Source organism: Pygoscelis adeliae, unplaced genomic scaffold, assembly GCF_000699105.1.
Source record: "Pygoscelis adeliae isolate BGI_AS28 unplaced genomic scaffold, ASM69910v1 Scaffold101, whole genome shotgun sequence".
NCBI classification, from domain to species: Eukaryota; Metazoa; Chordata; class Aves; order Sphenisciformes; family Spheniscidae; genus Pygoscelis; species Pygoscelis adeliae.
The window spans coordinates 2,722,372-2,732,327 of NW_008824238.1; positions in this window are offsets into that span (position 1 = coordinate 2,722,372).

Consider the following 9,956-nt stretch of genomic DNA (forward strand, 5'->3'; position numbering starts at 1 on the left):
TCGGCAGGCAGGTGTTCAGCCATCTCCAGGAAAGCAGGGCCCCATCATGCGTGACGGTGACTTGGGAAGACAAAACACCATAACTCCGAACATCCCCCCCTTCCTTCTTCTTCCCCCAGCTTTATATGCTGAGCATGATGTCCTATGCTATGGAATATCCCTTTGGTCAGTTGGGGTCAGCTGTCCCAGCTGTGTCCCCTCCCAACTGCTTGTGCACCACCACCCCTACTCGCTGGTGGGGTGGGGTGAGAAGCAGAAAAGGCCTTGGCTCTGTGTCAGCACTGCTCAGCAGTAACGAAAACATCCCTGTGTTATCAACACTGTTTAGATCACAAATCCAGAACATATCCCCATACTAGCTACTGTGAAGAAAATTAACTCTATCCCAGCCAAAACAGTATAAAAGTGTAAGTAGTTCTTACTATGTGTAATATTGATTCTTTGATGAAATGCAGCTCTTAATGGAGTAATATGCCCCTTTATCTTGTGAATTCTTGGGAAATTATGAACATGAATCAAAATCTAAAATTAAGGCAATGATTGATTACTTTTCTGTGATTATCTGATGATCATTTTCTTAATCTCTAACCTAATAAAATAGAAATTTGAAATTTTAATTTTTTTTAGCATTTTTCAGACATTTTTATCATACTCCTTATCCTGGGTACACTCTCCATCACACACGTGCTCCTGAATTTGAGAACAAATAATCAAACTTGCCAGGTGCTAGTGGAAGTGCCCCATGCATTGTAGTGGGGAGGATCAGTTGGGAGACTGTGGTCATTGGAGGGAGTGATTTGGGCAGGGATATTGCCTTTCCCTGCCCTTCATCATCCTGCTGCAAAATTAATTCCACTGGGTTGTCACTTTGCTCCCTCCTATCCCCTCATCATCCCACTGCTGGCTTTTCTTTTTATATCACATCAAATGTGAAGCACTTGACTTCACCTTGAAGGCCCTTCAAAGCTGCACCTTCCCTACAGATCCATTTCAATTCACAGAAAGTGTCATCTCTCAGCCCTGATAGGTCACTGATGCCAGCTTCAACATTCACTTGTTAACATTTCAAACAAGCACTTTCATGTCTTCTCTCATGCTGCCTCCAAGGAACTTGCTGCACACCTCTGTGAAGCTGCCTCATTACCCTCCATCAGACACTGCTGAAAGCTCTCCCTGGCCAGGGTGCCTGTGACAGTCTCCAGACAATAAGGCTGCTGCCAGGCTGAGCCCCCTGTTAGCTGTACTGCCCACCCCGTGTCTCATCACTCCCATCTTCTCCCTAGCTAGTTGTCTCTTCTCTCATGTTGTCAGGTTTTTGTCCTTTTCTTTCCCCTGACCTTGTACAGAGCCAAACAAAATGAGGTCCTTGTCCATGACTCCTAAGCACCGTCGTAATAGTAACCAGTAAGAATAGAAATATGACTAGTACTCATGAGCTTAGTTATTTAAGGTCTTATGGTAGAAAGCCTTGATTCAGTACAGAATTTGTCAAACGCACACTTTGTTCAATAAGATGTATTTCTGTCCCACTGACTTCAAATGGAGAGCACGTACATTTATTTTTAAGCATGTGGTTCAGTATTTGGCTGAATCAGGCTGTTAAACAAGCTGTAATTTTTGGTGTGATCAGCCACGTTGTCTTTGCATTGGCATATGCAGGTCCCTCATTGCCACCCTTGCTCTTTCAGCTGCGTGCAGACACTTCACGGGGAATGCCATGGGCACAGCAGCAATTAACCATACAAGCAGAAAAGGCGGAGAAGGCTCTGTTCTAGGGCTGGTGCTTGGCAAGAAGGTCGTGTCTTCCATTTGGGGTTAATTACAAATAACCTCTGTTTTTGCATAGCTGCATCCATGCACATGTGAATAGAATTAAAAGGAAGTGAAAAGTGATATATGGAGATCAAAGGGAGGCTGGAGGCCTGGAGAACGAAAATTATCTAGCACCTCTAAATATGCTCAGGCAACCCGTCATGTTACAGAACAAGAACACATTTGTCTTCTGACAGACCAGTGTGACCTCTGTGATTTACTCTATGTACCAAATGCTGGAACAGACTCCAGAAGAGGAGAGAATGTGTTCTGTACAGCAGGGCTAGGGCAAAGAAGAGCATTATTAGTTGCTTTGAATTACTAGTTGCTTTGAATTTGTGGAATAAAATACTTTGAGAGCAATATAGCAGTGCTGGGAGTATTCTGTAGAGATGTAAATAGACAATAATGGCACTCTATAAATTTCTGTCTTATTTGTGGAAGGCCCAACTGATGGTGTTTTGGATTTTGTTGCTGTTCAGGGTGGCAATTATGCACTCTGCTCATGTGAGGTTCCTATTTTGGATGCTGCAAAGTATGAATACAGTAAATAAAGTGGTAAAGGAAAATTTAAAGAAATCAAAATGAACAGTATGGGATGAATGCAGTCTCCAGAAATGCTTAAATCTGGGCTGGGCTGAAATCTTGTGCATCTCTTGGCACCGTCGTAGAAACCCAGGATGTCATCTGAGCTTGTGTGATTGATTAGTCTGGATTTACTAGTGACTGTTTGTACATCTATCAGGTTTGCTCTTTTGGCCAAGTGACACACAATTCCACATTGAGCCCAGGCCCCTGCTGCTCCCTCCTGCCTTGTTGACTGCTCTGCCCCTCTCCGGGCAATATTCAGCTCCAAGGGAGCAGCTGGTCACCTCCTGTGTGCTCAGTGCCACAGGGCGCAGTGCTGTGACAGTACTGCAAAGATCCCACCTCTTCAAGGTATTTTTTTTAACCCCCTTTTTTTAATCAATGCACAGGCTTTCACCAATACACAGCCTTTCTGCCCTGGTCAGAAAGCCCTCAAGAACATAAGAGAAAATTATCTGTCTTTTATAAAGTAGTTCATTAAAGCAAGAACATTTCTACATGTTTCTAGACTAACTTCTTTAGAACACTATTTGTGTAATTGCTACTTGTTTATTTAGACTTTTTAAATAAAGTTTGGAAGGAGTCATGAGGAGCATAGGGTTTTTTGTATCATAATTTCAAACTTTTTTAAGATCATGTTGAAGAACATATTACTAACTGAAAGTAGGAAGTAATCAGGGTTTACCTCTAAATAAAGGATAAACAAGATTATTTCTGATTCACCAGTTATTTCCTGATTATCTTTCTAGATAAAAGGTACCTAAAGTTTTAAAATGGTAAATGGTGGTAAAAATGAAAAAGAGTGAAAAACATAAAGGATATATTAAAGGTTAATGAGATGCTTCAGTTACTGACTGTGGCAAATTTTCTTGTAAATTAAGAAAACAGAAGGCTGTAAGTTGTCTAAGTCCAATTTTTATCCAATAGAAGGGCTGGTGGGTGTAAATCCCCACTCAGGAAACCAACGCATTTTGTCGTGTTTTTCACATTTTTGTAAGTCGCCTGCAGCGATTCTCAGCAGAATCTTCTCCGTGGGAATGGCTGGAGAAGATTGCATTTGAAGGTCATTCTACACCTGAGTGGGTGGCATTAGTAGACGCAAGTGCAATTGTCAAATTGTAGCTGTGAAAATACAAAGCCAATCCTCATAGACCACCATGTGACCAAGGAAGATCTATCATTTTTTATCCATAGGGTCAAAAGATGTCCAGACACTGAGGGCACTACCAGGCCCTACTGGCCCTGCCCAGCCTCCTCCCAGCCCTGCCCATGGGCCCAGGAGCCCCATTTCAACACAGGCCTGGGCACCAACTCTTTTCCTGAGCTATATTTTAGGTTAACCTGTGCCTAGTCCTTGTTCCCCGGATGGATGTTGGACCTGTGTGGTAGGCTTGCCTCCAGCCCTGTGTCTGTCTCCATCTCCTGCAGCTCCTTGTGGGAGTCCCTGGATGGACCCTCATCCTGATTCATCACCTTGCCTTGTCTGGAACTGTTAACTAAACCTCCTCCTACCTCTGTGACCATGGCCCTGTGCAGATCCTGTGCGACTGTGCTAGGAATGGCATGGTCCTGCCAGTTGCAAACCAGCAGTGCACCGTGTATGCTTTAATAGCATGTCTCTTCTGAGCTTGGCGAACTTTCTCCTGTGTGGTGTGAGTCATCCCCTTGACAGCAGTGACTTGCGTGCATGTGCACTCCTGGAGAATGAACAAACATTTCATGCTCTGGCCCCAAAAGCTATGTTTTAATGAGCTATCGAAAAGCCAAGGTTTCCTGCTGCAATACATGGTATCCTGTATAGCATTGCAATGGGACAGCTGTTCGTAAATTTTAGGGGTGTAGTCCCAAACACTGCCTTAATGTTAGGAGACTTTTCTGCCTAAGCTAAGTAGTCAAGGGAGAGAGAGGGAAGAAGATGCTAGACAGCTAAAGTACGTTTCTGCTCTTTAATGCTCTCTGGAGGAGCCTCCCTCTTGACAGTGTTTACTGGACCCCAGGAAACAAGGTCCCTGAACTAAAGTTTTCCTTCACAAATGCTGCTCTTAGTTGTATCATTAACACGCCATATAAGGCCTGGGGTTGAATGTTTCAGTCCGATGTTTTGAATTCCAGTACAGTAATGGCAGACTTTTCAGTTAGCTCCACAAAGGAGAGTTTGTGTCTGTAGGCAGAATCACACAGAATCACAGAATGGTTAAGGTTGGAGGAGAGCTCTGGAGGTCATCTGGTCCAACCCCCCCTGCTCAAGCAGGGCCACCTAGAGCAGGTTGCCCAGGACCATGTCCAAACGGCTTTTGAATATCTCCAGGGATGGAGCCTCCACAACATCTCTGGGCAAACAGTGCCAGTGCTTGGTCACCCTCACAGTGAGAAACTGTTTCCTGATGTTCAAAGGGAACCTGCTGTGTTTCAGTGTGTGCCCATCGCCTCTGGTCCTGTCACTGGGCACCACTGAAAAAAGCCTGGCTCTGTCCTCTTTGCACGCTCCCTTCAGGTATTTATGGACATTAATAAAATCACCCATGAGCCTTCTCCTCTCCAGAGCAGTCCCAGTTCTCTCAGCCTTTCCTCATAGGAGAGATGCTCCAGTCCCTTGATCACTTTTGTGGCCCTTTGCTGGACTCTCTCCAGTATGTTCGTGTCTCTCTTGTCCTGAGGAACCCAGAAGCAGCAGTTATCCACAATCTCTATAACATAAAAAGTGTTTCTACAGAGATGTTGACTTCAGATGTAGCATAAGGCAGGATAGAAAGGCTGATTCAGTGGAAATGCTCATAGTGATTACAGCACAGCCAGAGTCTTGACCATCTTCAGCATATATGGGGGCAAACACACTTGTTTTGCGTACCACAATTTCTCTGGCTGAGTTAAGATGTTGAAGCAAATAATGATGGTTGACATGGTCAAAAGCACCTTGGAGTGGTTTCAGAACTTTAGGATCATTTGAAAGTATTCACTATTTGAGTCTCAGAATGGACCTTTGCTACAAAGTCATGAGAGATTTCAGTCACACCAGCAGCTACCACGAAGAAACTTTCCTGATGTGTCACTGTGATATCACTTTCACGTGTGCCAAACTGAACAGCCAAAATCCACTTATAAATGTATCGAGCACATAGGCAACCATATACCTTCACACAGTAATAGACCTATGTCCACAGTGCAAGGTTTATGCAGACAATTTAGTGATGACATTTTCCATAGCTAAAATTAGATTTTAGTTTTAAATTTGTTAAAAAATCTCTTTAGGAAGAGAAAAAAAATGAAGATCAACAAGAATATCCAGAAGAAAATGCACAGAATAGATAAGTATTCACCACTGCATTTCATTCAGTAATCTTCTGTACATGTGGAAGATACCAGAAAAACTGCAAGAACCCCACAGACTTAAAAAAAACCCAAAAACAAAAACAAAAGTAGAAAATTTGATTGCATTGTTGGCTGGGGATTTCAATTTCACCTTCTGGTAACATTACATATTGATGAAAACACAGGAATTTGACCATAGAAAATGTGCTAATGGCTCCTTCAGACTGCATATACAGTGCTGCTGGGAGTCACAGCACAGCTCCGATGAGCACAAGCCACATTCAGGAGTCACAGAGTGCTGCAGCACTGAGTGTTTCTTGTTGACTGTTAACATGTTTCACAAAAAAGTCACGATATAATATATTGAATCAAGCTGTATCTTACATAAATAAATTTGTTTCATTTTGCATAGTAATTACTTCTTGTGTTACTTTCCCTTGAAGGTCATCAAACTTATGTTTTGACAAAACTAACAGCCTCAGTTAGATGGCCAACAAACTATCACTGCTCAGGAGAAATAGGTGGTATCTATCCATCTTTCATCTCTTGTTGTCAAGAGACAAAGCAATATGAAAGGAGATAAAAGAGTTTATGAATTAAAAAATAGGGAAATCCAGCTGATGGTTTATGTGAAGAATGGAAGCAAAACAAGTTAATAATTTGGCTTAATGTGCCTCACTTGGTCATCTCAGTTAACACTACATTGAAGAAAAAAATCTGTTGAATATGTACAATAAGGAGTGAGCACAAAGGACTACTTCAAATGCCAGATATTGTGAACTTTCCATGTATTTGTAGAAAGTAAAGTGATTTCATGGCAATTATGCGATATATTCCTTACATTCCTTTTTTAATCAAAAAGAATATTGAAATGTATGTATTTTTACCGGTATGTACTAGTACAATGCAAAATTTAGAAAAATCAAATGAAACGGCATTTCAAAACAAAATGAAAGTATCTTTCAGTCAGAAAATATCAAGGTTATTCTGACATGGTCCAACATTTCTTTCCTCTATGATTTTATTTCAAAGTGAAACTCTAGTAAAACCCCTGTGACAGAAAGACATGCATCAGTGGGATGTGATTAAGTTCATTACCTTTTCCTGTTATTATGTGGAGGTGCATTCAAGTGACTGAGGCTGTGTTATGTCTGGAAGAGTTGTGCTCCTGACTGTGCTGCAATACGCTTACTGTTTTACTCTGGGCCATTAATGTATATTCATTCATGTATACTCATTCATATATCCATTTATGTGTATACTCACAAAGTGCACTTCAGATGAACCTGCGTGAAAATTTTACAATGGTAATTTATTTAATCATTGTTGAAACTAATTGCTTCGGTGTACAGCGAAAAAGTATTTGCAGTCTTTGTGGTGAATGTTACAGGAACCAGTAAATGACTGCAAAATAGAGAAGTTTGAGGTTACATAGTTATCCATTATGTTTTCATTCTGAACTGTTTTATACTGTCTCTGGATAAGTGCTATCTTGGCGATAAATCTAGGTTAGTTAAAAAGCAAAAGAACAAACACAATAATAAGCTCAGCTTCCTTGTCTTAATTAGTGGAAAAATACTTTATGTCAGATCCCATACAATGTGATGATACACTGATTTGATCCAGTCTCTGTCTGCAAACTGAAGTAGAACAGAATGTGCAGAGCCTTAAGCACAAAATGGTAGATAGGTTCTAAGATGGCTTTACAAACAAACAAAAAAATTACTGAAAAATTGTTCTAATCAAAAAAGATAGTTGTAATATAACTCATGACTAAGCATCAAGTAATATCTATGTAGAGATGGTCTACTTTTTAGTAAAGCAACTAGATAACAAGCCCATTTTTCAGCTCTTCTTACTTTACATCTCAGATTTTGTCCCTGAAGCCAGTGTAATTTGAATGGACTAAACTATAATTTTAGTAGCAACTGCCTTTTAAAAGGAATTGATTCATCCTTCCTCTTGCCCTCAAGTTGACTTCCAGCGCAGCCGCTCTGAAACACCATAATTTATTGAAGCTGCCAATGTGGTCCATTAAATTGGTCTGCACCAGTTTGCTAATGACACTGAGCCTTGTTGGCTGTTTTTAACGATTATCTCAAATAGTGTTTGATAGTCTTCTCACATTGATCACAATGTTGTCTCCTTTGTTCTTCTGGCAGCTGCTATGTTTGTCCTCTCTGGGATGCTTTACTCCAGTGCATGTGTTGTGGTTTAACCCCAGTCAGCAACTGAGCATCACACAGCCGCGTGAGACTCATGGGGTGTGGAGATAAGAACTGTTTAATCAAAATAAAATAAAATACTACTACTACTACTACTACACAAAGCAAGTGATGCACAATGCAATTGCTCATCACCCGCCGACTGATGCCCAGCCAGTCCCCCAGCAGAGGCCCCCTCGGCCAGCTTTCCCCAGTTTATGTACTGAGCATGACGTCCCATGGTATGGAATGTCCCCTTGGCCAGTTTGGGTCAGCTGTCCTGGCTGTGCCCCCTCCCAGCTTCTTGTGCACCTGCAGCCTTCTCAGTCGGTAGAGCATGGGAAGCTGAAAAGTCCTTGACTAGTGTAAGCACTGCTTAGCAACAACTAAAACCTCGGTGTGTTATCAACATTATTCTCATACTAAATCCAAAACACAGCACTGTACCAGCTACTAGGAAGAAATTAACTGTATCCCTGCCGAAACCAGGACAGCATGTTATTGATGGACGATGATCATCCTTTTCTGGAGTAGGAATGGAGAATAAATGACCTCTGCTGCTAACTTTTTCAGCCATAACCACATTATGTAGACCAACATTCATGAGGCATATTCTCCACTTCATAAGATAGGTTGCAAAAAATTTTACATAGAAGAACAGGCACTTCAAATCAGCTCTTGAAATGAGGATCCGTACTTAGGAGGCTTGGGGTGACTGGGCGAGACTCTGGGTGACTGAAAGAGGTGATAGTTGCAGTTGTGGGGACACGGGTAGGGGAAGGTGTTTTTATTGGTCTAGACAGGAGGAAACCTCAGGAGGTAGTTTGTGTCAATACTTTGCTGTTTGATGTCATTTGGACCCATCTTTGAAAAAACTAATGTGGTTTAAAACTTACAAGTTGTTTACTTCCTCTTCCTCTTTCTTCCTGGTGTTTACTTTGAAGTAGTTTGCTGCAAGTACCATGGCTGAAACTGTTTAACTTCATGGTAGGCCTCATAGCCTTTCTTACGCATTTCGAGGAAGCTGTTGCATTTAGTTTGAAGTTTTCTACTGCTTTTTTTGTTTCTCAGTGGGTGAGAGAAAGCCAAATCAGTTCCATCACTTACAGAAAGAGAGGAATATGCTTGTTTCCCACAGATTTGTGTCTGGCATCTTCATTGCCTGACATTAACAGCAAATCCAGAGACTGGGGGGGGGATCCTTTCACTGACAGCAGGGGAAGACCTAGGTGGATGGATAGAGCATCCCTATATCCCTGTGTCTGTGCCTGTTCCAGGCCTGACAGCATTGGCAGCTGCTTACCACTTCATAACACCTTCCTTTTATCTGCCCTCAATCTAAAGAATATACATTATTTGAGGCAGGAACTACTGAAATGCATGGCTTCTTTATGAAACTGAGAATGAAAACAGGTTTAAGTGATATAATAGTGTAGGATATGAAATCCTTCTTCAAAAGATACATATTTAAAGATGTATAAGGGTTTTTTAAAGCTGTCCTGTCAAGTTTTGCATGTGATGAAGCTAAGAACACATCATTCTCTGGAAGTACCTAACACAGTATCTACTGTTCATTACAATCAATAGTCGTGTGACTTCTTTTTAATGGACTCAGACCCTGGTGGTACGTGGACTGAACCACCACCATGATGGTCTCATGTCCTGTATAAATTTTTCTCCTTTCAGAGATTACAGTTCCCATTGATGAAACATCTAATAACAGTAATTCTCATCTTCCTTGAGAACCATCATCTGAATGATATACTAATGATATCCAGAAACACTGTATTTTGAAGCATTTAAAGGCAGGTCATGAGATTTACTGCTATTCTAAGAAATGTTTTATTCAGAGTGCATCCGCATAATTCATTATACTGTTTTGTCCTCTTGAGACAAATCTACCGCTGACTATACAATTCACAAATGAGATATTTCACAAGTCAGTGGGATAACTGACTGGAAAAAAAATTCAAAAACTCCATATAAGACTCCATAGATACTGGAAATTATCTATGTTTTACGTTATATCATGCTTTCAGCAGG